The following is a 25,911-nucleotide window of genomic DNA, read 5'->3' on the forward strand; positions in this document are numbered from 1 at the left end:
CCTGTTACACAGGAACAGGATGCCATTCAGCCCCTCAAAGCTGTTGCACAGGAACAGGAGCAGAACATTCATACCCTTGATCCACTTGCACAGGTACAGCTGATAAATTATTTATGCTCATGTGATGTGTTTGCTATGAAATGAATTGTTAAAAAAATTATCTTGTATTGGCCGGTAATCGAACCCGGGTCTCCCGCGTGACAGGCCAGAATTCTACCCCTGAACCACCAATGCACGCCGACTTAATCGATTCTATTTTCTGGTAGCTACAATTTATTTATGACTTTTGTTAATACAAGCGGGGACACTGCGTTAACATAAAAAGCAATATGCAGCAGATACTGCATCTGGAATTGTTGATTAAATGCTGGAAACACTTCGAAGGTCCTGGAAGATCTGTGGACAGAGAAACACAGGGTTAACCTCTCAGGTGCATGAGCTCTCGGTAGAGCTAAGATTTTGCACTTTTCTACGTCCCGTGGGAGTTTCCTTCCAACGTTGTTTAGCTGCTCAAAAATTACATAATTAAGAAACTAACCTTCCCCAAAAGAAAAAATAGGATGGGGATTGGGCCATTCGACCCCTCGAGCCCGCCATTTAAAAGGTTCGTGGCTGATGAGATCTTCGACACAACGCAACTTTGCCGCCCGTTCCCCATAACCTTTGACTCCCCTGTAGCTGAAATATATGTCTATCAGACATACAGAACCCGTTTGACGTCTTACAGTGTGGCCCGAGGGATAGTGTGGAGAAGCTGGGATTGCTTTCCTCTGGAGGCTAAGAGGAAATTTAATAGAGGCTTGCAAAATTACAATGGGTTTTGATAGAGGAAATAAAGACAAACGCTTTCCAATGGCAGGAGGGATGGTAACCAGAGGTAGAATTGTCTTATGCAGCGAATGTTAAGGCCTCATGAATATCAGGATAAGTTATCACGGCCCTGTTACTCTGTCATTCGAGTCTTGCACACGTTGCTAATGTGGCATTTTTCACACTGGCAATGAGTTGACTGATAGCCGTGCTGTGATCAGCTAAGTTTGTTAGGGAGATGCAGTCGGCAAAATAATACATGGAAGACGGATAATAACCGTGACTGTTCTGACACTGCGAGGCAAGGAAGCGAATGCTGCACCTCGGTACCGAATGATGCGCTGCTGACTGTTGAGGCAACAGCAGCGGTGTGGAAAATTGAAAGGTTGATGAGGTGCAAGCATTGTTTCGCGCGGGTGCTTTGATTGCTGGCATTTCAAACAGCCAGAAAACACACTGGTTCCACTAACCGGGAATCGAACCCGGGCCGCGACGGTGAAAGCGCCGAATTCTATCCACTAGACCACCAGGGAAACTGTGAGAAGCAGCCTGCCAGCAAGCAGAACAAGGCAGTCTTTCCTCCTTGCTGCTTTGAAATTCAGGTCACTTTCACGCCAGGCAAACTTTTCGTACAAGATGACATTTTTTAGGCGAGATCACAAAGGACATGTTCAGGAAACCACAGCATCAAGTGCGTGTAGGCGTCCACCTGAAATCTATTTGCTTCTGTGCTTCTCTCAGAGATACACAGTCAGAGAAAAGCCGTCGGGATATTGAATAATCAGCACCAAAATATCAAGGACAATACAGAGGAAACTGTAATGCACTGCTTGAGACAAAGACTCAAACATATGCACGAACACAGATGTGTGCTCACTTTGTGTGAGTATGTCTCAGATATCCATATGATTCATGGAGGCGTGCAGTACACTGTGAGGCCATTCGGCCAATCGTGCCAGTGCTGTCCACTTGAAAGATCAGACGTGCTTTCTCCCGCTGTTATCTGCATTTCCCTGTCCTCTCTCGTTCCGCAGTGCCCCGCACAAAAGACAAACAGAAGGAGAACACTATGCTAACGAGGAATTGATGCAGGAGGTTTTTATGCAGTTCCTCACCGTTTAAAATTGTTTTAGGTTCAATCTTTCGCTGTTGATCTTTTCCAAGGAGCGCTTTAAGGTGCTGCCAAAACGTTTAAAATTGGGGATGTTAAAAGTCCTTCCCGTCGGGGAATTTCACCCCGGTCTCCCGCGTGACAGGCGGGGATACTCACAACGAGACTAACGAGGAAGTGAGCAATGCAATGTCTGTCAGAGTAAGAATCGAGCCTGTTACACAGGAACAGGATGCCATTCAGCCCCTCAAAGCTGTTGCACAGGAACAGGAGCAGAACATTCATACCCTTGATCCACTTGCACAGGTACAGCTAATAAATTATTTATGCTCATGTGATGTGTTTGCTTTGAAATGAATTGTTAAAAAAATTAGCCTGCATTGGCCGGGAATCGAACCCGGGTCTCCCGCGTGGCAGGCGAGAATTCTACCCCTGAACCACCAATGCACGCCGACTTAATCGATTCTATTTTCTGCTAGCTACAATTTATTTTTGACTTTTGTTAATACAAGCGGGGACGCTGCGTTAACATAAAAAGCAAAATGCAGCAGATACTGCATCTGGAATTGTTGACTAAATGCTGGAAACACTTCGAAGGTCCTGGAAGATCTGTGGAAAGAGAATCACAGGGTTAACCTCTCAGGTGCATGAGCTCACGGCAGAGCTAAGATTTTGCACTTTTCTCGGTGCCGTGGGAGTTTCCTTCCAACGTTGTTTCGCTGCTCAAAAATTACATAATTAAGAAACTAACCTTCCCCAAAAGGATAAATAGGAGCTGGATTGGGCCATTCGGCCCCTCGAGCCCCGCCATTTAATAAGTTCGTGGCTGATGAGATCTTCGACACAACGCAACTTTTCCGCCCGCTCCCCATAACCCTTGACTCCCCGACATACAGAACTCGTTTGACGTCTTACAGTGTGGCCCGAGGGACAAGCGACTTCAGTTATGTTGATGGTGTGGACAAGCTGGAATTGCTCTCCTCTGGAGGCTAAGATGAAATTTAATAAAGATTGCAAAATTACAATGGCTTTTGATAGAGGAAATAAAGACAAACGCTTTCCAATGGCAGAAGGGATGGTAACCAGAGGTAGAATTGTCTTATGCAGCGAATGTTAAGGCCTCCTGAATATCAGGATAAGTTATCACGGCCCACGTGCTCTGTCATTCGAGTCTTGCACACGTCGCTAATGTGGCATTTTTCACACTGGCAATGAGTTGACTGATAGCCGTGCTGTGATCAGCTAAGTTTGTTAGGGAGATGCAGTCGGCAAAATAATACATGGAAGGCGGATAATAACCGTGACTGTTCTGACACTGTGAGGTCCACATAAATTGGGGCATTTAAGGTGTCTTGTTCCCAATGTCATTTCCTGCTGACTTTGAAACAGCAGGCATTTTAAAGAAGGCAAGGAAGTGAATGTTGCACCTCGGTACCGAATGTTGCGCTGCTGACTGTTGAGGCAACAGCAGCGTGGAAAGTTGAAAGGTTGAAGAATTGTTTCGCGCGGGTGCTTTGATTGCTGGCATTTCAAACAGCCAGAAAAAGCAGTGGTTCCCTGACCGGGAATACGAACCCGGGCCGCGGTGGAGAAAGCGCCGAATCCTAACCACTAGACCACCAGGGAAGCTGCGGAAAGCATCCTGCCAGCAAGCAGAACAATGCAGTCTTTCCTCCTTGCTGCTTTGAAATTCAGGTCACTTTCGCGCCAGGCAAACTTTTCGTACAAGATGTCATTTTTTAGGCGAGATCACAAACGACATGTTCAAGAAACCATAGCATCAATTGCGGGTAGGCGTCCACCTGAAATCTATTTGCTTCTGTGCATTTCTCAGTGATACACAGTCAGAGAAAAGCCGTCGGGATATTGAATAATCAGCATCAAAATATCAAGGACAACACAGAGGAAATAGTAATGCACTGCTTGAGACAAAGACAAACAGAAGGAGAACACTATGCTGACGAGGAATTGATGCAGGAGCTTTTTATACAGTTCCTCACCGTATAAAATTATTTTAGGTTCAATTTTTCGCTGTTGATCTTTTCCAAGGAGTACGTTAAGGTGCTGCCCAAAGGTTTAAAATTGGGGATGTTAAAATTCCTCCCCGTCGGGGAATTTCACCCCGGTCTCCCGCGTTACAGGTGGGGATACTCACAACTATCCTAACGAGGAAGTGAGCAATGTAATGTCTGTCAGAGTAAGAATCGAGCCTGTTACACAGAAACAGGATGCCATTCAGCCCCTGAAAACTGTTGCACAGGAACAGGAGCAGAACATTCATTCCCTTGATCCAGTTGCACAGATGCAGCTAATATATTATTTATGCTCAAGTGATGTGTTTGCTATGAAATGAATTGTTTAAAATGTTAACCTGCATTGGCCGGGAATCGAACCCGGGTCACCAGCGTAGGAGGCGAGAATTCTACCCCTGAACCACCAATGCACGCCGAGTTAACAAATTCCATTTTCTCGTAGCTACAATTTATTTTTGGCTTTTGTTGATACAAGCGGGGACACTGCGTTAACATAAAAAGCTAAATGCAGCAGATACTGCATCTGGAATTGTTGACTAAATGCTGGAAACACTTCGAAGGTCCTGGAAGATCTGTGGACAGAGAACTACAGGGTTAACCTCTCAGGTGCATGAGCTCACGGCAGAGCTAAGATTTTGCACTTTTCTAGGTGCCGTGGGAGTTTCCTTCCAACGTTGTTTCGCTGCTCAAAAATTACATAATTAAGAATCTAACCTTCCCCAATAGAATAAATAGGAGCAGGATTGGGCCATTCGACCCCTCGAGCCCCGCCATTGAATAATTTCGTGGCTGATGAGATCTTCGACACAACGCAACTTTTCCGCCCGCTCCCCATAACCCTTGACTCCCCGACATACAGAACTCGTTTGACGTCTTACAGTGTGGCCCGAGGGACAAGCGACTTCAGTTATGTTGATGGTGTGGACAAGCTGGAATTGCTTTCCTCTGGAGGCTAAGAGGAAATTTAATAAAGGCTTGCAAAATTTCAATGGCTTTTGATAGAGGAAATAAAGACAACCGCTTTCTAATGGCAGGAGGGATGGTAACCAGAGGTAGAATTGTCTTATGCAGCGAATGTTAAGGCCTCATGAATATCAGGATAAATTATCACGGCCCAGGTACTCTGTCATTCGAGTCTTGCACACGTAGCTAATGTGGCATTCTTCACACTGGCAATGAGTTGACTGATAGCCGTGCTGTGATCAGCTAAGTTTGTTAGGGAGATGCAGTCGGCAAAATAATACATGGAAGGCGGATAATAACCGTGACCGTTCTGACACTGTGAGGTACACATAAATGTGGGCATTTAAGGTGTGTTGTTCCCAATGTCATTTCCTGCTGACTTTGAAACAGCAGGCATTTTACAGAAGGCAAGGAAGTGAACGTTGCTCCTCGGTACCGAATGTTGCGCTGCTGACTGTTGAGGCAACAGCAGCGTGGAAAGTTGAAAGGTTGATAAGTGCAAGCATTGTTTCGCGAGGGTGCTTTGATTGCTGGCATTTCAAACAGCCAGAAAAAGCACTGGTTCCACTGACCGAGAATCACACCCGGAGCCGCCGCGGTGAAAGCGCCGAATCCTAACCACTAGACCACCAGGGAAGCTGCGGAAAGCATCCTGCCAGCAAGCAGAACAATGCAGTCTTTCCTCCTTGCTGCTTTGAAATTTAGGTCACTTTCGCGCCAGGCAAACTTTTCGTACCAGATGACATTTTTTAGGCGAGATCACAAACGACATGTTCAAGAAACCACAGCATCAATTGCGGGTAGGGGTCCACCTGAAATCTATTTGCTTCTGTGCTTTTCTCAGTGATACATAGTCAGAGAAAAGCAGTCGGGATATTGAATAATCAGCACCAAAATATCAAGGACAACACAAAGGAAATAGTAATGCACTGCTTGAGACAAAGGCTCAAACACATACACGAACACAGATGTGTGCTCACTTTGTGTGGGTATGTCTCAGATATCCATATGATTCATGGAAGCTTGCAGTACAGTATGAGGCCATTCGGCCAATCGTGCCAGTGCTGTCCCCTTGAAAGATCAGACGTGCTTTCTCCGGCTGATATCTGCATTTCCCTGTCCTCTCTCGTTCCGCAGTGCCCCGCACAAAAGACAAACAGAAGGAGAACACTAAGCTAACGAGGAATTGATGCAGGAGCTTTTTATACAGTTCCTCACCGTTTAAAATTATTTTAGGTTCAATTTTTCGCTGTTGATCTTTTCCAAGGAGCACGTTCAGGTGCTGCGCAAAGGTTTAAAATTGGGAATGTTAAAATTCCTCCCCGTCGGGTAATTTCACCCCGGTCTCCCGCGTGACAGGTGGGGATACTCACAACTATACTAACGAGGAAGTGAGCAATGTAATGTCTGTCAGAGTAAGAGTCGAGCCTGTTACACAGGAACAGGATGCCATTCAGCCCCTGAAAGCTGTTGCACAAGAAACAGGAGCAGAACATTCATACCCTTGATCCAGTTGCACAGATACAGCTAATATATTATTTATGCTCAAGTGATGTGTTTGCTGTGAAATGAATTGTTTAAAATGTTAACCTGCATTGGCCGGGAATCGAGCCCGTGTCCCCCGCGTGGGAGGCGAGAATTCTACCCCTGAACCACCATTGCACACCGAGGGAACAAATTCCTTTTTCTGGTAGCTACAATTTATTTTTGGCTTTTGTTAATACAAGCGGGGACACTGCGTTAACATATAACGCAAAATGCATCAGATACTGCATCTGGAATTGTTGACTAAATGCTGGAAACACTTCGAAGGTCCTGGAGAGACCGTGGATAGAGAATCACAGGGTTAACCTCTCAGGTGCATGAGCTCACGGTTGAGCTAAGATTTTGCACTTTTCTAGGTGCCGTGGGAGTTTCCTTCCAACGTTGTTTAGCATCTCAAAAATTACATAATTAAGAAACTAACGTTCCCCAAAAGAATAAATAGGAGCAGGATTGGGCCATTCAGCTCCTCGAGCCCCGCCATTTAATAAGTTCGTGGCTGATGAGAGCTTCGACACAACGCAACTTTTCCGCCCGCTACCCATAACCCTTGACTCCCCGACATACAGAACTCGTTTGACGTCTTACAGTGTGGGCCGAGGGACAAGCGACTTCAGTTATGTTGATGGTGTGGACAAGCTGGAATTGCTTTCCTCTGGAGGCTAAGAGGAAATTTAATAAAGGCTTGCAAAATTACAATGGCTTTTGATAGAGGAAATAAAGACAACCGCTTTCCAATGGCAGGAGGGATGGTAACCAGAGGTAGAATTGTCTTATGCAGCGAATGTTAAGGCCTCATGAATATCAGGATAAGTTATCACGGCCCAGGTACTCTGTCATTCGAGTCTTGCACACGTAGCTCATGTGGCATTCTTCAAACTGGCAATGAGTTGACTGATAGCCGTGCTGTGATCAGCTAAGTTTGTTCGGGAGATGCAGTCGGCAAAATAATACAGGAAGGCGGATAATAACCGTGACTGTTCTGACACTGTGAGGTACACATAAATGTGGGCATTTAAGGTGTCTTGTTCCCAATGTCATTTCCTGCTGACTTTGAAACAGCAGGCATTTCACAGAAGGCAAGGAAGTGAATGTTGCGCTGCTGACTGTTGAGGCAACAGCAGCGTGGAAAGTTGAAAGGTTGATGAGGTGCAAGCATTGTTTCGCGCGGGTGCTTTGATTGCTGGCATTAAAAACAGCCAGAAAAAGCACTGGTTCCCTGACCGGGAATCGAACCCGGGCCGCCGCGGTGAAAACGCCGAATCCTAACCACTAGACCACCAGGGAAGCTGCGAAAATCATCCTGCCAGCAAGCAGAACAATGCAGTCTTTCCTCCATGCTTCTTTGAAATTCAGGTCACTTCCACGCCAGGCATCTTTTCGTACAAGATGACATTTTTTAGGCGGGATCACAAAGGACATGTTCAGGAACCCACAGCATCAAGTGCGGGTAGGCATCCACCTGAAATCTATTTGCTTCTGACCCACTGACCACAAGCTGACCGATCACAAAGAAAGTGACCAAATGATCACAATCTGAAAGAACACACAGAAACTGACCCATTGACTAAAACCTGATGGAACAAACACTGAAACTCTCACACTGACCACAAACTGACCTAAGACACCGAAAGTGACCCATTGACCACAACCTGGACAAACACACAGAAAGTGACCAACTGAACAAATCATGACTGAAGAAACAGAAACTGACCCACTGACAACAACTTAACCGAACACAGAGAAACTGTACCACTGATCAAACACTGATGGAACTGACAGAAAATGATCCACTGACCACAAACTGACCGAAAACAAAGAAACAAACCCACTGACCACAAACTGACCGAGCACACAAAGACTGGCACAATGAGCTCAACCTGAACAAACTCATAGAAACTGACCCACCGGACACAACATGACCGAACTCACAGAATCTGACAAAATGACAACAACCTTACTGAGCACACAGAACTGACCCACTGACCAAAACTTGAACAAACACAAAGAAACTGAACCACTGAAGACAACCAGACGTAACACACATAAATTGGCTCACTTACCACAACCTGACCGAACACAAAGTAACTGACACACTGTCCACAACCTGATCGAACATACTGATTCTGATACACTAACCACAACGTGACTGAACGCACATAAACTGACATACTGACCAAAAAGTGACCGAACACACAGAAACGAACCCACTGACCACAACCAGACCGAAAGCACAGAAACTGACCCACTGACCACAACCTGGCTGATCAAACATAAACTGACACAGTGACCAAGTCCTGACTGAACACACAGAAACTGACCCACTGACCACAACCTGACAAAACACACAGAAACTGGCCCACTAACCACAACATGACCAAACACACAGAAACAAAACCACTGACCACAACATGTCCGATCACACATAAACTGACCCACTGACCACAAATTGACCGAACACACAGAAACTGACTCACTGACCACAACCTGACAGACCACACAGCAACTGACACACTGACGGCAACCTGTATGATCACACAGAAACTGACCCATTAACCACCACCTTTCCAAACAAACAGAAACTGATCCACTGACCACATACTGACCAAAGTCAACCAAACTGAACCACTGATCACAGCCTGCCCAAAACTCAGAAACTGACCTTCTGATGATAACCTGGCAGAAACTGGCTAACTGAACACAACCTGACCGAACACACAGAAACTGACCAACGGACCAGAACCTGATCAAAAACACAGAAACTGACACTCTGACCACAGCCTTACCAAACACAAAGAAACTGACCTACTGACCACAACCTGGCTGAACACACAAAAACTGTCCCACTGACCACAACCTGACCAAAGACACTGAAACTGACACACTGACCACAAATTGAACGAGCACACAGAAATTGAGCAACTGACCACATCCTGACCAATCAAATAGAAACTGACCCACTGACCACAATCTGACTGAACACACAGAAACTGACCCACTGAGCAGAACCTGACTGAACACACAGAAACTGACCCACTGACAACACATGACAGAACAAATAGAAACTGGCCCATTGACCACAACCTGACCGAACTGAACCAGACTGAGCCACTGACCACAACCTGACAAAACATGCAGAAACTGACCTTCTGGCCATGACCTGAGCGAAGACACAGAAACTGACCGACTGACCACAACATGACCAAACACAAAGTACCTGACCCACTGTCAACAACCTGGCTGAACACACAGAAACTGACCCACTGACCACAACCTGACAGAAAACACGGAACCTGACACAATGACCACAACCTGAACGATCACACAGAAACTGACACACTGAACAAATACTGAACGAACACAGTGAAACTGACCCACTGAGCACAACCTGAGAGAGCACGCAGTAACTGAGCAACTGGCCACAAGCTGACCAATCACACACAAACTGACCCACTGACCACAACCTGATCGAACAAACAGAAACTGGCCCACTGACCACATACTGACCGAACTCAACCAGACTGAGCAACTGACCACAACCTGACCGAACATGCGGAGTATCACACACTGACATATCCAGACCGAAAACACAGGATATGATCCACTGACCACAACCTGACCGAACAGACAGAAACTGACCCATTGACCACAACCTGACCGAACAATCACTGAAACTGACCCACTGACCAAAACATGAGAAAGCACACAGAAACTGACCTTCCAACCACAACCTGAGTGAACACAAAGCAACCGACCCATTAACCACAACCTGACCAACTGAACAAATCCTGACAACTTGGCTGAACACACAGAAATTGATCCACCGACCACATACTGACAGAACTGACAGAAAATTATCCACTGACCACAACCTGACCGAACACCCATAAACAAACCCACTGGGCACAAACTGACCGAGCACACAGAAACTGACCCACTGACCACAACCTGACCAAACACACAGAATCTGACAAACTGATGACAACCTGACCGAACAAACAGAAACTGACACATTGACCACAACCTGACCGAAAAAACACTGAAACTGACCCACTGACCATAACATGACCAAGCACACAGAAACTAACCTACCTACCACAAGCTGACCGAACACACAGAAACCGACCCATTCACCGAAACCTGGCCAAACACACAGCAACTGACCAAATGAACAAATCCTGACAGAACACACAGAAAATGAACATTGGACAACAACTTGATGGAACAGACAGAAACTGACCCACTGACCACACAATGACGGAACCCGCAGAAACTGATCCGCTGACCACAAACTGACTGAACACACAGAAACTGACTAACTGACCATATTTGGACCAAACACACAGAAATTGACACACTGACCACAATTTGTCCGAACAGAGAAACACTGACCCATTGACCACAATCTGACCCAATACACTCACAGTGACCAAATGACCATAACCTGACCGAGTACACCAAAACTGAACCACTGATACAACCTGACGGTGCACAGAGAAACTGACTCACTGACCAGAACATGAACGAACACACAGAAACTGACCCATTGACCACAACCTGACCGAACAAACACTGAAACTGACTCACTGATCAAAACATGATAGAGCACACAAAAACTGACCTTCAAACCACAACCTGAGCGAACACAGAGTAACCGACCCATTGACCACAACCTTTACAAACACACAGTAACTGACCAACTGATAAAATCCTGACAACTTGACTGAACACACAGAAACTGATCCACGGACCACACACTGACGAAACTGACAGAAATATATCCACTGACCACAACATGACCGAACACACATAAACAAACCCACTGGGCACAACCTGACCGAGAACACAGAAACAGACCCACTGACCACAACCTGACCAAACACACAGAATGTGACAAACTGACGACAACCTGACCGAACAAACAGAAACTGACACATTGACCACAACCTGACCGAAAAAACACTGAAACTGAACCACTGACCATAACATGACCAAGCACACAAAAACTGACCTTCCTAGCACAACCTGACCGAACACAAAAACCGACCCATTGACCGCAACCTGGCCAAACACACAGCAACTGACCAAATGAACAAATCCTGACAGAACACACAGAAACTGAACATCTGACAACAACTTGATGGAACAGACAGAAACTGACCTACTGACCACACAATGACGGAACCCACAGAAACTGATCCGCTGACCACAAATTGACTGAACACACAGAAACTGACCAACTGACCATATTCGGACCAAACACATGGAAATTGACACACTAAAAACAACTTGTCCGAACAGACGAACACTGGCCCATTGACCACAATCTGACCCAATACACTCAAAGTGACCAAGTGACCACAACCTCACCGAGTACGCCAAAACTGAACCACTGACAACAACCTGACGGTGCACAGAGAAACTGACGCACTGGCCAGACCCTGACCGAACACACAGAAAGTGACCAAATGACCACAACCTGAGCAAACACACAGATAATGATTCACTGATCACAACCTGACAGAACACACAGAAACTGACTTACTGATCACCGCCTCTCCGAACACACAGAACCTGACCCACTGACCACCACCTGTGCAAGCACACAGTAAGTGACCCACTGATAACAGTTTGACCACACACGCAGAAACTTACGCATGGAACACATCCTGACCGATCAGACAGAAACTGAAACACTGACCAAATCCTGACTCACAATACAGAAACTGACCCATTGACCACAGCTAGTCCCAACACAGAGAAACTAACCCACTGACAACAATCTGACTGAACACACCGAAACTGACAAAATAACCACAACCTGAGTGAACAAACAGAAACTGACCCATTGACCACAACCTGACCGAACACACAGAAACTGATACAATGACCAACTCCTGACTGAGCACACAGAAAATGACACACTGACCACAACTTGAATGAACACACAGGAATTGACCCACTGGCGACAACCTGACCAAACACGCAGAAAGTGACCCATAGACCAGCACCTGTCAAAACACACAGATACTGACCCACTGACAACAACCTGGCTGAAGACACAGAAACTCACTCATGAACACAACCTGGCCGAACACACACAAACTGACCAATGACCACAAACTGACCGAACAAACAGAAACTGACCCACTAACCACAACCTGATGGAACACAGATAAACTGGCCCACATACCACAGCCAGACTGAGCACACAGAAACTATCCCACTGACCAGAACCTGACAGAACACATAGAATCTGACCCACTGTACAAATCCTGGCCGAACACACAGAAACTGACCCACTGACAACGTTTTGACGATACACACAGAAACTGACCCACTGACCAGATCCTCTCCGAACAGACAGAAATTGACCCATTGAACACAACCTAACCGAGTACATAGGAACTGACACACTGAGCAAATCCTGACCGAACACACAGAAACTGGGACACTAACAAAAACTTGACTGAACACACAGAAACTGACCCACTGACCACAAACTGAAGGAATCGACAGAAATTGTTCCACTGACCACAACCTGACTGAACACACAGAAACTGACCCACTTAACACATTCTGAACGGACTCACAGAATATGACCCGCTGACAAAAATCTGACTGAGCACACAGTAACTGACGCAGTAACCACAACCTGACCAAACACGCACAAACTCACCCATTGACCACAACCTTACCGAACACACAGATCCTGACTCACTGATCACAACCTGACCAAACACACAGAAACGGACCCACTGACCACAACCTGATCGACCACACAGAAACTGAGCAACTGACCACAAACTGACCGAACACACAGAAACTGACACACTGACCACAACTTGAATGAACACACAGGAATTGACCCACTGACGACAACCTGACCAAACATGCAAAAAGTGACCCGTAGACCAGCACCTGTCAATACACACAGAAACTGACCCACTGACAAAAACCTGGCTGAAGACACAGAAACTGACTCATGAACACAACCTGGCCGAAACACACAAACTGACCAATGACCACAAACTGACCGAACACACAGAAACTGATCCACTAACCCCAACCTGATGGAACACAGAGAAACTGTCCCACTGACCAGAACCTGGCAGAACACATAGAATCTGACCCACTGAACAAATCCTGGCCGAACACACAGAAACTGACCCACTGACAACATTCTGAAGATACACACAGAAACGGACCCACTGACCACAACATGACCGAACACACAGAAACTGACACACTGCCCACAACCTGACCGAAAACACAGAAACTGTCAACCTGACCTCACCCTGACTGAACACGCAAAAACTGACACAGTGACCAAGTCCTGACTGAACATACAGAAAATGACCCACTGACCACATCCTGACAAAAGACACATAAACTGACACAATGACCACAACCTGAACAAACACACAGAAAGGGACCCACTGACGACAATCTTATCTAGCACGCCAAAACTGACCCACTGAACACATCCTGACCTAACACATAGAAACTGACCCACTGACCACAACTGACCGATCACACAGAAACTGCCACGCTGACCACTACCTTAATGAACACACAGAAACTGACGCAGTGAACAAATCCTGACTGAACACACATAAGCTGACCCACTGACTACATCTTGGCCAAACACACAGAAACAGACCCACTGACCAAATCCTGACCGAACACACATAAGCTGACCCACTGACCACAACTGGACCGAGCATACATAACCGGACCCACAGACCACAAACTGACCGAACACACAGAAGCTGACCCACTGAACACAACCTGATCGATCACGCAGGAAACGACCCACTGACCACAACCTGACCGAATGCACTGATAATGTCACACTGAGCACAAACAGACCGAACACACAGAAACTGACCCATGGAACACAACGTGACTGAACAAACACTGAAACTGACCCACTGACCACAAACTGAATGAACAAAAACTGTAAATAACCCACTGACCACAACCTGACCGAGCTCACAGAAAAGGTCCTTCCTACCAAAACCTGACCCAACACAACGAAAGTTACCCATTGACGCCAACCTGGCCGAAAACACAGAAACTGACCAACTGAACACATCCTGACCGAACACACAGAAACTGAACCACAGAAACAACTTTACCAAACAAACAGAAACTGACCCACTGACCACACACTGATGGAACCCAAAGAAACTTATCCACTGACCATAAACTGACTGAACACACTGAAACTGACTAACTGACCACAACCTGACCGAGCAAACAAAAATTGACCCACTGGCGACAACCTGACCGAACACACAGAAACTTCCCCATTGACCACAACATGAACGAACACACAGAAACTAACCCACTGAAATTAACATGAATGCACACACAGGAACTGACCCACTGAACACAACCTGACTGTACACAACAAAACTGAACCATTGACCACAACCTGGCCAAACACTCAGAAAGTGGCCAGCTGAACAAATACGGACCGAACACACAGAAACTGACCCAATGACAATAACTTGAACGAGCATACAGAAACTGTCCGACTGACCACACACTGACGGAACCCACAGAAACTGATCCACTGACAACATCATGACTGAACAGACAGAAACTGACCCACTGTTCACCTACTGGCCGAAAACACAGAAACTGACCCACTGATCACCACCTCTCCGAGCACACATAAACTGACCCACGGTCCACATACTTACTGAGAACCAGAAATTGACCCACGGACTAAATCCTGGCCAAACACACAGAAACTGACCCACATAACTCAAAATGCCCAAGCACACAGACACTGACCCGTTGACCACAACCTGACTGAACAAACACTGAATCTCACACACTGACCACTATCTCACCGAGCACACTGAAACTGACCCATTGGCCACAACCTGGCCAAACACACAGAAAGTGATCAACTGAACAAATCCTGACCGAACACACATGACCTGGAACACTGACAATTACATGACTGGACACACAGAATCTGTCCCACTGACCACAAACGGAAGGAATCGACAGAAATTGATCCACTGACCACAACCTGACTGAACACACAGAAACTGACCCACTGAACACCTCCTGAACGAACTCATAGAATCTGACACACTGACCAAAACCTGACCGAGCACACAGTAACTGACCCACTGACCACAACCTGACCAAACACACACAAACTCACCCACTGACCACAACCTGATGAAACACACAGAAAATGACACACTGCCAACAACCTGACCGAACATGCAGAAACTGCCACACTGATCTTAACCTGACTGAACACACAAAAATTGACTCAGTGACCTAGACCTGAGTGAACACATAGAAAATGACGACTGACCACAACCTGACAAAACACACAGACACTGACACAATGACCACAACCTGAACAAACACACAGAAAGAAACCCACTGACCACAACCTGATCTAGCACACAGAAACGGACCCACTGAACAGATCCTGACCAACCACAAAGAAACTGATCCACTGACCACAACTGACCGATCACACAGAAACTGGCACACTGACCACAACCTGAACGAACACACAGAAACTTACCCACTGACCACAACCTGACCGAAGACTCAGAAGTTGACCCACTGACCAAATCCTTACCGAACACACATAAACTTAACCACTGACCACAACCAGTCCGAGCAAACAGAATCGGACCCACTGAACACAAGCTGACCGATCACACAGAAGCTGACCCACTGACATAACCTGACCGAAAGCACTGATAATGTCCCACTGAGCCCAATCTGACCGAACACAAATAAACTGACCCATGGACCACAACCTGACTGAACAAACACTGAAACTGACCCACTGACCACAACCTGAATGAAAAAAACTGAAACTGACTCACTGACCAGAACCTGTCCGAGCTCACAGAAAAGGGACTTCATACCAAAACCTGACCCAACACACCGAAACTGACCCATTGACCACAACCTGGCCAAACACAGATAAACTGACGAACTGAACAAATCCTGACCGAACACACAGACACTGAACCACTGAAGCAACTTGACCGAACGAACAAAAACTGACCCACTGACTACACACTGATGGAACCCACAGAAACTTGAACACTGACCATAAACTTACTGAAAACACTGAATCTGACTTACTGATCACCACCTGACAGAGCAACCAAAAATTGACCCTCTGGCGAAAACCTGACCGAACACACAGAAACTGACACAGAGACCAACACCTGTCCTAACACACAGAAACTGACCCATTGACCACAACCTGGCTGTTTTTTAGTATTCTACTGTTTAGTATTTAGCATTCTAGTTTTATTATTAATAGTTTAGTTGTTTTTAAAAAAATATTCTACTGTTTAAACGACCTGTATGGTTCATGAGGGTAGCCGCTGTTTTACGAACTCATCCACAATTTTCCACTTTATTAATTATTTTATTGATATTATTAAACAATTCTGTCAGTACTGTTTCTTCACTTATTTGCTACGACAGTCAATCACTTCTGGATATAAGATCGTCCGGAGATATAGGACTTACCCCCGATTTTTCGAACTGTGATTCTGCTGCTACTACCATCAACCCTCCCACCTGCTTACCTGACTTCATTCCTGTGATCAGGACGCGATGACGGCGCAAGCGGGGCAGATGAGCAGGTGCATTAGTGAAGCTGATGCGACGTGAACACCACACCCCCCCCTCCGATTATTCTCCTGGCGAATGTGCAGTCACTGGACAATAAGCTGGACGAAGGAGGGAGACTCACCTTACAGCGAGACATTAAGAACTGCAATGTCTTGATTTTTACTGAGACTTGGCTTGATCCATCGACACCAGCTTTGGCCATTCAACCAGAGGGATTCAACATTCACCGGCTAGACCAAACAAAAGACTCGGGGAGGAATAGAGGGGGTGGAGTATGCTTTATGATCAACAATTCTTGGTGTTCCAACGTGGAACTACTTACATCTTCTTGTTCACCCGATCTTGAACACCTGATGATCAAATGCCGACCATTCTACCTCCCGAGAGAGTTCTCATCCGTGATAATTACAGTGGTGTATATTCCACCACTAGGCCAACGCAAATAGGGTACTAAACGAGCTGTATGGGATCATTAGCAGGCTTGAAAGTTCCCATCCAAAGGCTGCATTCATCGTGGCTGGCGATTTCAACAAAGCCAAGCTGAGGAAAGCACTGCCTAAATACCATCAGCATATCACCTGCCCAACTCCAGCCAAGAACACACTAGATCACATTTACACTCCATTCCGGGATAGATACAAGGCCCTCCCCCGCCCTCCCTTCGGCAAATCAAATCACAACTCCATCCTGCTGCTACCCACCTATAGGCAGAAACTGAAACAGGAAAAGCCTGTGATGAGATCTCTACAACGCTGGTCGTATCAATCAGACGCTATGTTACAAGACTGCTTTGATTCCACTGACTGGGATATGTTCCGGAATGCCTTGGACAATGACATCAACACATATACAGATTCGGTCATTAGTTTCATAAACAAGTGCATAGACGACGTTGTTCCGAGGATTGTTGTACGAACATTTCCCTACCAGAAACCATGGGTAAATGGCAATATCCGTGCTATGCTAAAAGCACGGTCCATCGCATTCAACTCTGGGGACATGGACGAGTACAAGAAATCAAGGTACGACCTCAGAAAAACCATCAAAAATGCAAAAAGACAATACACGGACAAAGTGGAGTCACACTATCACAGCACAGATTCGCGTAGGATGTGGAGTGGACTACAATCTATTACAGACTACAAAGGGAAACCCAACTGTGTCATGCCCAGCAATGCCTCTCTCCCAGATGAGCTTAACACTTTTTACGCCCGGTTTCAGGCCAACAACAACTGGCCGGTTCCAAGGGCGCCCGCGGCTCAGGACGACCGGGTCTTGTCAAACTCTGTGGCTGACGTGAGCAAGACCTTTGAGAGAGTGAACACCCATAAAGCACCCGATCCAGATGGAATCCCTGGGCGTGTCCTTAGAGCAGGCGCTGACCAGCTGGCAGCCGTGTTTAAGGATGTATTCAACCATTCACTGTACCAGTCTGTAGTCCCCACAACTTCAAGATGACATCGGTTATTCCAGTCCCCATAAAATCAAAAGTAACCTGTTTAAACGACTACCGCCCCATAGCACTCACTTCTGTCATCATGAACTGCTTTGAGAGGCTGGTCAAAACCCACATCAACTTGTTACTACCTGACACACTGGACCCACTCCAATTTGCCTACCACCCAAACAGATCTAGCGATGATGCCATCGCCACTGTACTGCACACTGCCTTATCACCGCTGGATAAGAGGAACACCTATGTGTGAATGTTGTTCATTGATTATAGTTCAGCATTCAATAACATTATCGCCTCCAATCTTGTCAATAAGCTCAGTGAGCTAGAACTTAACACCTCCCTATGCAACTGGACCCTGGACTTCCTGACAGGAAGGCACCAGGTGGTGAAAATAGGCAGAAACAACTCCCCCACAATGATCCTGAACACGGAACTCCCCAGGGTTGTGTGCTCAGTCCCCTTCTGTGCTCCCTGTTTACTCACGATGGCGTGGCCACACACAACTTCAACTCCATCATCAGGTTTGCTGATGCCACTACCGTTGTAGACCTGTGTAAGAAGTCACACAACAACAGGTTATTGTCCAACAGCTTCATTTGAAATCACAAGCTTTCAGAGTGCTGCTCCTTCTTCAGATGAAGTGGAGAAATGCATAAAGACACAGCTTATATAGTCAGAGAATCATGTCAGATGTTTACAGGTAACCTTTCCAACTGCCATTTATCGCACCTCGGCAGAGAGATAATCACAGCAGTCAAAGGTGTGAATGGTGTCCAAACAGGTCAGTCAGGGAAACATTACATCAAAGAACAATGAGGTGGGGTCACAAGGGGTCAAATATTGCAGATGCTGGGGTCTGTATGAAAAACAAAAAAACAGACAAAAAACATTTTTTTTTTGGCTGGAAATCACAGCAGGTCCGGCCGCATCTGTGCAGAAAGAACAAGCCAATGTCGACTCGAGTCTGGATGACCCTGCATCAGGTGGGGTTACATGTAGCGTGACATGAACCCAAGATCTCGGTTGAGGCCGTCCTCATGAGTGCGGAACTTGGCTATCAGTTTCTGCTCGACGATTTTGCGTTGTCGTGTGATTCGAAGGCCACCTTGGAGAATGCTTACCCGAAGATCGGAGGCTGAATGTCCTTGACTGCTGAAGTGTTCCCCGACTGGGAGGGAACACTCCTGCCTGGTGATTGTTGTGCGGTGTCCATTCATCCGTTGTCGCAGTGTCTGCATGGTCTCGCCGATGTACCATGCTCCGGGGCATCCTTTCCTGCAACGTATGAGGTAGACAACGTTGGCCGAGTCACATGAGTATGTACCATGTACCTGGTGGGTGGTGTCCTCACGTGTGATGATGGTATCTGTGTTGGTGATCTGGCATGTCTTGCAGAGGTTGCTGTGGCAGGGTTGTGTGGTGTCGTGGTCGCTGTTCTCCTGAAAGCTGGGTAATTTGCTGCGAACGATGGTCTGTTTGAGGTTAGGCGGCTGTTTGAAAGCGAGTAGTGGAGGCGTGGGGATGGCCTTAGCGAGGTGTTCGTCGTCATCGATGACATGTTGAAGGCTGTGAAGAACATGGCATAGTTTCTCTGCTCCGGGGAAGTACTGGACGATGAAGGGTACTCTGTTGGTTGTGTCCCGTGTTTGTCTTCTGAGGAGGTCTATGCGATTTTTCGCTGTGGCCCGTCGGAACTGTCGATCGACGAGTCGAGCGTCATATCCCGTTCTTACAAGGGCGTCTTTCAGTGTCTGTAGGTGTCCATCGCGTTCCTCCTCGTCTGAGCAGATCCTGTGTATTCGCAGGGCTTGTCCATAGGGGATGGCTTCTTTAACGTGGTTAGGGTGGAAGCTGGAGAAGTGAAGCATCGTGAGGTTGTCCGTGGGCTTGCGGTAGAGTTAAGTGCTGAGGTGTCCGTCTTTGATGGAGATTCGTGTGTCCAGGAATGAGACTAATTCTGAGGAGTAGTCCATAGTGATTTTGATTGTGGGATGGAACTTGTTGATGTTATCGTGTAGTCTTTTCAGTGATTCTTCGCCGTGGGTCCATAGGAAGAAAATGTCGTCGATGTATCTGGTGTATAGCGTTGGTTGGAGATCCTGTGCAGCGAAGAAGTCTTGCTCGAACTTGTGCATGAAGATGTTTGCGTATTGGGGTGCGAATTTGGTCCCCATGGCTGTTCCGTGTGTTTGGGTAAAGAACTGGTTGTCGAAGGTGAAGACATTGTGGTCCAATTGAACCAGGAACACTCCTCGCCACGATGGAGGTCTCGGCACTCTACACCAGTATCCCCCACGATGACGGCATCGCTGCGACAGCCTCAGTACTCAACACCAACAACAGCCAATCTCCAGACGCCATCCTACAACTCATCCACTTCATCCTTGACCACAATGTCTTCACCTTCGGCAAACCAGTTCTTTACCCAAACACACGGAACAGCCATGGGGACCAAATTCGCACCCCAATACGCAAGCATCTTCATGCACAAGTTCGAGCAAGACTTCTTCGCTGCACAGGATCTCCAACCAATGCTATACACCAGATACATCGACGACATTTTCTTCCTATGGACCCACGGCGAAGAATCACTGAAAAGACTACACGATAACATCAACAAGTTCCATCCCACCATCAAACTCACTATGGACTACTCCTCAGAATTAGTCTCATTCCTGGACACACGAATCTCCATCAAAGACGGACACCTCAGCACTTCACTCTACCGCAAGCCCACGGACAACCTCACGATGCTTCACTTCTCCAGCTTCCACCCTAACCACGTTAAAGAAGCCATCCCCTATGGACAATCCCTGCGAATACACAGGATCTGCTCAGACGAGGAGGAACGCGATGGACACTTACAGACACTGAAAGACGCCCTTGTAAGAACGGGATATGACGCTCTACTCGTCGATCGACAGTTCCGACGGGCCACAGCGAAAAATCGCATAGACCTCCTCAGAGGACAAACACGGGACACAACCAACAGAGTACCCTTCGTCGTCCAGTACTTCCCCGGAGCGGAGAAACTACGCCATGTTCTTCGCAGCCTTCAACATGTCATCGATGACGACGAACACCTCGCTAAGCCCATCCCCACGCCTCCACTACTCGCTTTCAAACAGCCACCTAACCTCAAACAGACCATCGTTCGCAGCAAATTACCCAGCTTTCAGGAGAACAGCGACCACGACACCACACAACCCTGCCACAGCAACCTCTGCAAGACATGCCAGATCATCAACACAGATACCATCATCACACGTGAGGACACCACCCACCAGGTACATGGTACATACTCATGTGACTCGGCCAACGTTGTCTACCTCGTACGTTGCAGGAAAGGATGCCCCGGAGCATGGTACATCGGCGAGACCATGCAGACACTGCGACAACGGATGAACGGACACCGCGCAACAATCACCAGGCAGGAGTGTTCCCTACCAGTCGGGGAACACTTCAGCAGTCAAGGACATTCAGCCTCCGATCTTCGGGTAAGCATTCTCCAAGGTGGCCTTCGAGACACACGACAATGCAAAATCGTCGAGCAGAAACTGATAGCCAAATTCCGCACTCATGAGGACGGCCTCAACCGAGATCTTGGGTTCATGTCACGCTACATGTAACCCCACCTGATGCAGGGTCATCCAGACTCGAGTCGACATTGGCTTGTTCTCTCTGCACAGATGCGGCCGGACCTGCTGTGATTTCCAGCCAAAAAAAAAAAATGTTTTTTGTCTGTTTTTTTGTTTTTCATACAGACCCCAGCATCTGCAATATTTGACCCCTTGTGACCCCACCTCATTGTTCTTTGATGTAATGTTTCCCTGACTGACCTGTTTGGACACCATTCACACCTTTGACTGCTGTGATTATCTCTCTGCCGAGGTGCGATAAATGGCAGTTGGAAAGGTTACCTGTAAACATCTGACATAATTCTCTGACTATATAAGCTGTGTCTTTATGCATTTCTCCACTTCACCTGAAGAAGGAGCAGCGCTCCGAAAGCTTGTGATTTCAAATAAAGCTGTTGGACTATAACCTGGTATTGTGTGACTTCTTACATTTGTCCACCCCAGTCCAACTCCGGCATCTCCACACCGTTGTAGACCTGATCACAGATGGAGATGAGACAGGCTACAGGGAGGAGGTAAGAGCCCTAGGGGAATGGTGCATGTACAGCAAACTCTCCCTCAACATCAGCAAAACAAAGGAGATTATCGTGGATTATAACAAGCGGCAGGGGGAGGGACACACCCCAATCTACATCGCAGGGGCTGAGGTGGAGAGGGTCGGCAGCTTCAAATTCCTGGGTGTATTCATTATGGAGGACTTAAGGTGGTCCCATCACATCGACGTTGTAAACACGAAGGCATGCCAACGCCTGTTCTTCCTCAGGAGATGGAAGAAATTTGGAATGGCCCCCCAGATTCTCACCAACTTCTACCGGTGCACCATCGAGAGTATCCTGTCCGGTTTGCATCACTGCCTGGTATGGCAACTGCACCGCCACAGACCGCGAGGCTCTACAGATGGTAGTGAAAGCTGCACAACACACTATAGGAATTAAACTACCTGCTGTGCAGGATATCTACCCGAGAGGTGCCGGGGGAAGGCCCTGAGAATCATTAAAAACGTGAGTCACCCCAGCCACAACCTCTTCGTCCTGCTCCCGTCTGGTAAGAGATACTGAAGCATACGGTCTCGTACCAACAGGTTTCGAAACAGCTTCTACCCACAGGCCATAAGATACATGAACGATTAATTTATTATTATTTATTACTGTTGTTTTATTTATTATTACTGTCTTTCTATTAGTATTTCTATTAGTATTTTTATCATTGTATGCCATATTTATTCCAATGTTGAGAGAACTCGTAAAAATCAACATTTCATTGTGCAGTACACAAGTCTGCTGCATATATGACAAATAAAATTGAATTGAATTGAATTGAATTGAGCACACGGAAACTGACACAATGAAAACACACCTGACCGAATACACACACACTGACCCGCTGACCTCAAACTGACCAAACACACAGGAACTGACCCAGTGACCACAACCTCATGGAACACATGGAAACTGGCCCACCGAACACAACCTGACCGAGCAAACAGAAACTGACCCAGTGACCAAAACCTGACCGAGCACACAGATACTGAACCACTGACCAAATCCTGACCAAACACACAGAAACTGACCCACTGACAACAGTATGACGAAACAAACAGAAACTGACCCACTGACCAGATCCTTTCCGAACAGACAAAAACTGACCCACTGATCACAACCTGACCGAACACAAAAAAAATGACTCAATGACCTCAACCTGACTGAACACACATAAACTGACCCACTGATCATAACCTTACCAAACACAAAGAAACTGACCCACTGACCACAACCTGACCGAACACAATAAAAATGACCCATTGACCAAAACCTGGCCAAAAACACATAAAGTGGCCAGCTGAACAAATACGAAACGAACACACAGAAACTTACCCATTGACCACAAGCTGGCCAAAAACACAAAAGTGGGCAACTGAACAAACAGGGACAGAACACACTGAAACTGACCCAATCACAACTTGACCAAACACACAGCAACTGACCCACTGACCGGTCACTGACGGAACCCACAGAAACTGATCCACTGACCACAACCTGACTGAACAGACAGAAATTAACCCACTGTCCACATCCTTACTGAGCACACAGAAACTAACCCGCGGGCCAAATCCTGACATAACACATAGAAACTGACTGATAGAACATAACCTGCCCAAGCACACGGAAACTGACCCATTGACCACAACCTGACCGAAAAAACACTGAAACTGACAAACAGATCACAGTCTGACTGAGCACACCGAAACTGACCCATTGATTACAAAATGGCCAAACACAAAGAAAGTGACCAACAGAACAGATCCACACCGAAAACACAGAAACTGTCCCACTGACCACAAACTGAAGGAAACGACAGAAACTGATCTACTGACAACAACCTGACCGAGCACAGAAAGACTGACACAATGACCACAACATGACCGAACACAAAGAAACTGACCCACTGAACACATCCTGAATGAACTCACAGAATCTGACCCACTGACCAAAACCTGACCGAGCACACAGAAACTGACCCACTGACCACAAACTGACCAAACACACAGAAACTGACACACTGACCACAACCTGACAGAACACAAATAAACTGGCTCACACACAACAACCTGACGGACAACACAGAAACTGACACAGCGATAAGTCCCGACTGAACACACAGAAACTGACCCACTGACCGCAAGCTGATAAAATGCACAGACACTGACACAATGAACAGAACCTGAACAAACACACAGAAAGTGACCCACTGACGACAACAGGACCTAGGACACAGAAAGTGACCCACTGACCACAACCTGAACAAACACACAGAAACTGACACAATGACCACAACCTGACCGTACACACATAAACTGGCTCACCCACAACCACGTGACCGACCACACAGGTACTGACACAGTGACCAAGACCTGACTGAACACACAGAAACTGACCCAAACACCACCACATTTCTGAACAAAAAGAACCTGATCTCCGCACTGCAACATGAACAAATACGCATAAACTGAACCACTGAACAAAAATGAACCGAACACACAGAAACTGAGACAAGGAATACAAACTGACCAAACACTCAGTAACTGACCCACTGACCACAACCTGACAGCACACATATAAACTGAGAAACTGACCACCACCTGTCCGAGCACACAGAAACTCACACACTGACCACCACCTGTCCGAGCACACAGAAACTGACACATTGACAACAGTCTGACCGATCACACAGAAATTGACACACTGACCACAACCTGACCGAACACACAGAAACTGACCCACTGAACACATCCTTACCGAATCAACAGAAACTGACCCACTGACCACAACCTGACTAACAAACAGAAACTGACACAATGACCACAACCTGAACGAACACACAGGAACCAAAAGACTGACCAAATCCTGTCCGAACACAAAGAAACTGCCCCACTGAACACAACCTGACCAATCGCACCCAAACTGACCTACAAGCTACACCTGACTGAAGAAAGAGAAACTGGCCCACTGACCACATCCAGGCCGAACACACAGAAATTGACGCACTGACCACATCCTGACCGAATTCAACCAAACTGATGCACTGACGTAAACTGACCGAACAGACAGAAACAGACCCATTGACCACCACCTGACTGAAAACACAGATACTGAACCTCTGACCACATAATGTTCGAACAAACATAAACTGACCCACAGACCACAAACTGACGGTGCA

General features: G+C 46.8%; 2 non-coding genes across 2 annotated transcripts; both read right to left on the bottom strand.

Moving 5' to 3' along the window:
• Window positions 1-2,297: 2,297 nt before the first annotated feature.
• trnag-gcc (transfer RNA glycine (anticodon GCC)) lies at window positions 2,298-2,368 on the bottom strand. The gene has a single exon. It is a non-coding gene; the product is annotated as a tRNA-Gly (tRNA).
• Window positions 2,369-4,293: 1,925 nt separating this feature from the next.
• Window positions 4,294-4,364, bottom strand: trnar-ccu (transfer RNA arginine (anticodon CCU)). Its single transcript has one exon. It is a non-coding gene; the product is annotated as a tRNA-Arg (tRNA).
• Window positions 4,365-25,911: the final 21,547 nt, after the last annotated feature.

Source organism: Somniosus microcephalus, unplaced genomic scaffold (genome assembly GCF_052327205.1).
Source record: "Somniosus microcephalus isolate GS21.2 unplaced genomic scaffold, FLI_Smic_1.0 unresolved_chr8, whole genome shotgun sequence".
Classification (NCBI taxonomy): Eukaryota; Metazoa; Chordata; class Chondrichthyes; order Squaliformes; family Somniosidae; genus Somniosus; species Somniosus microcephalus.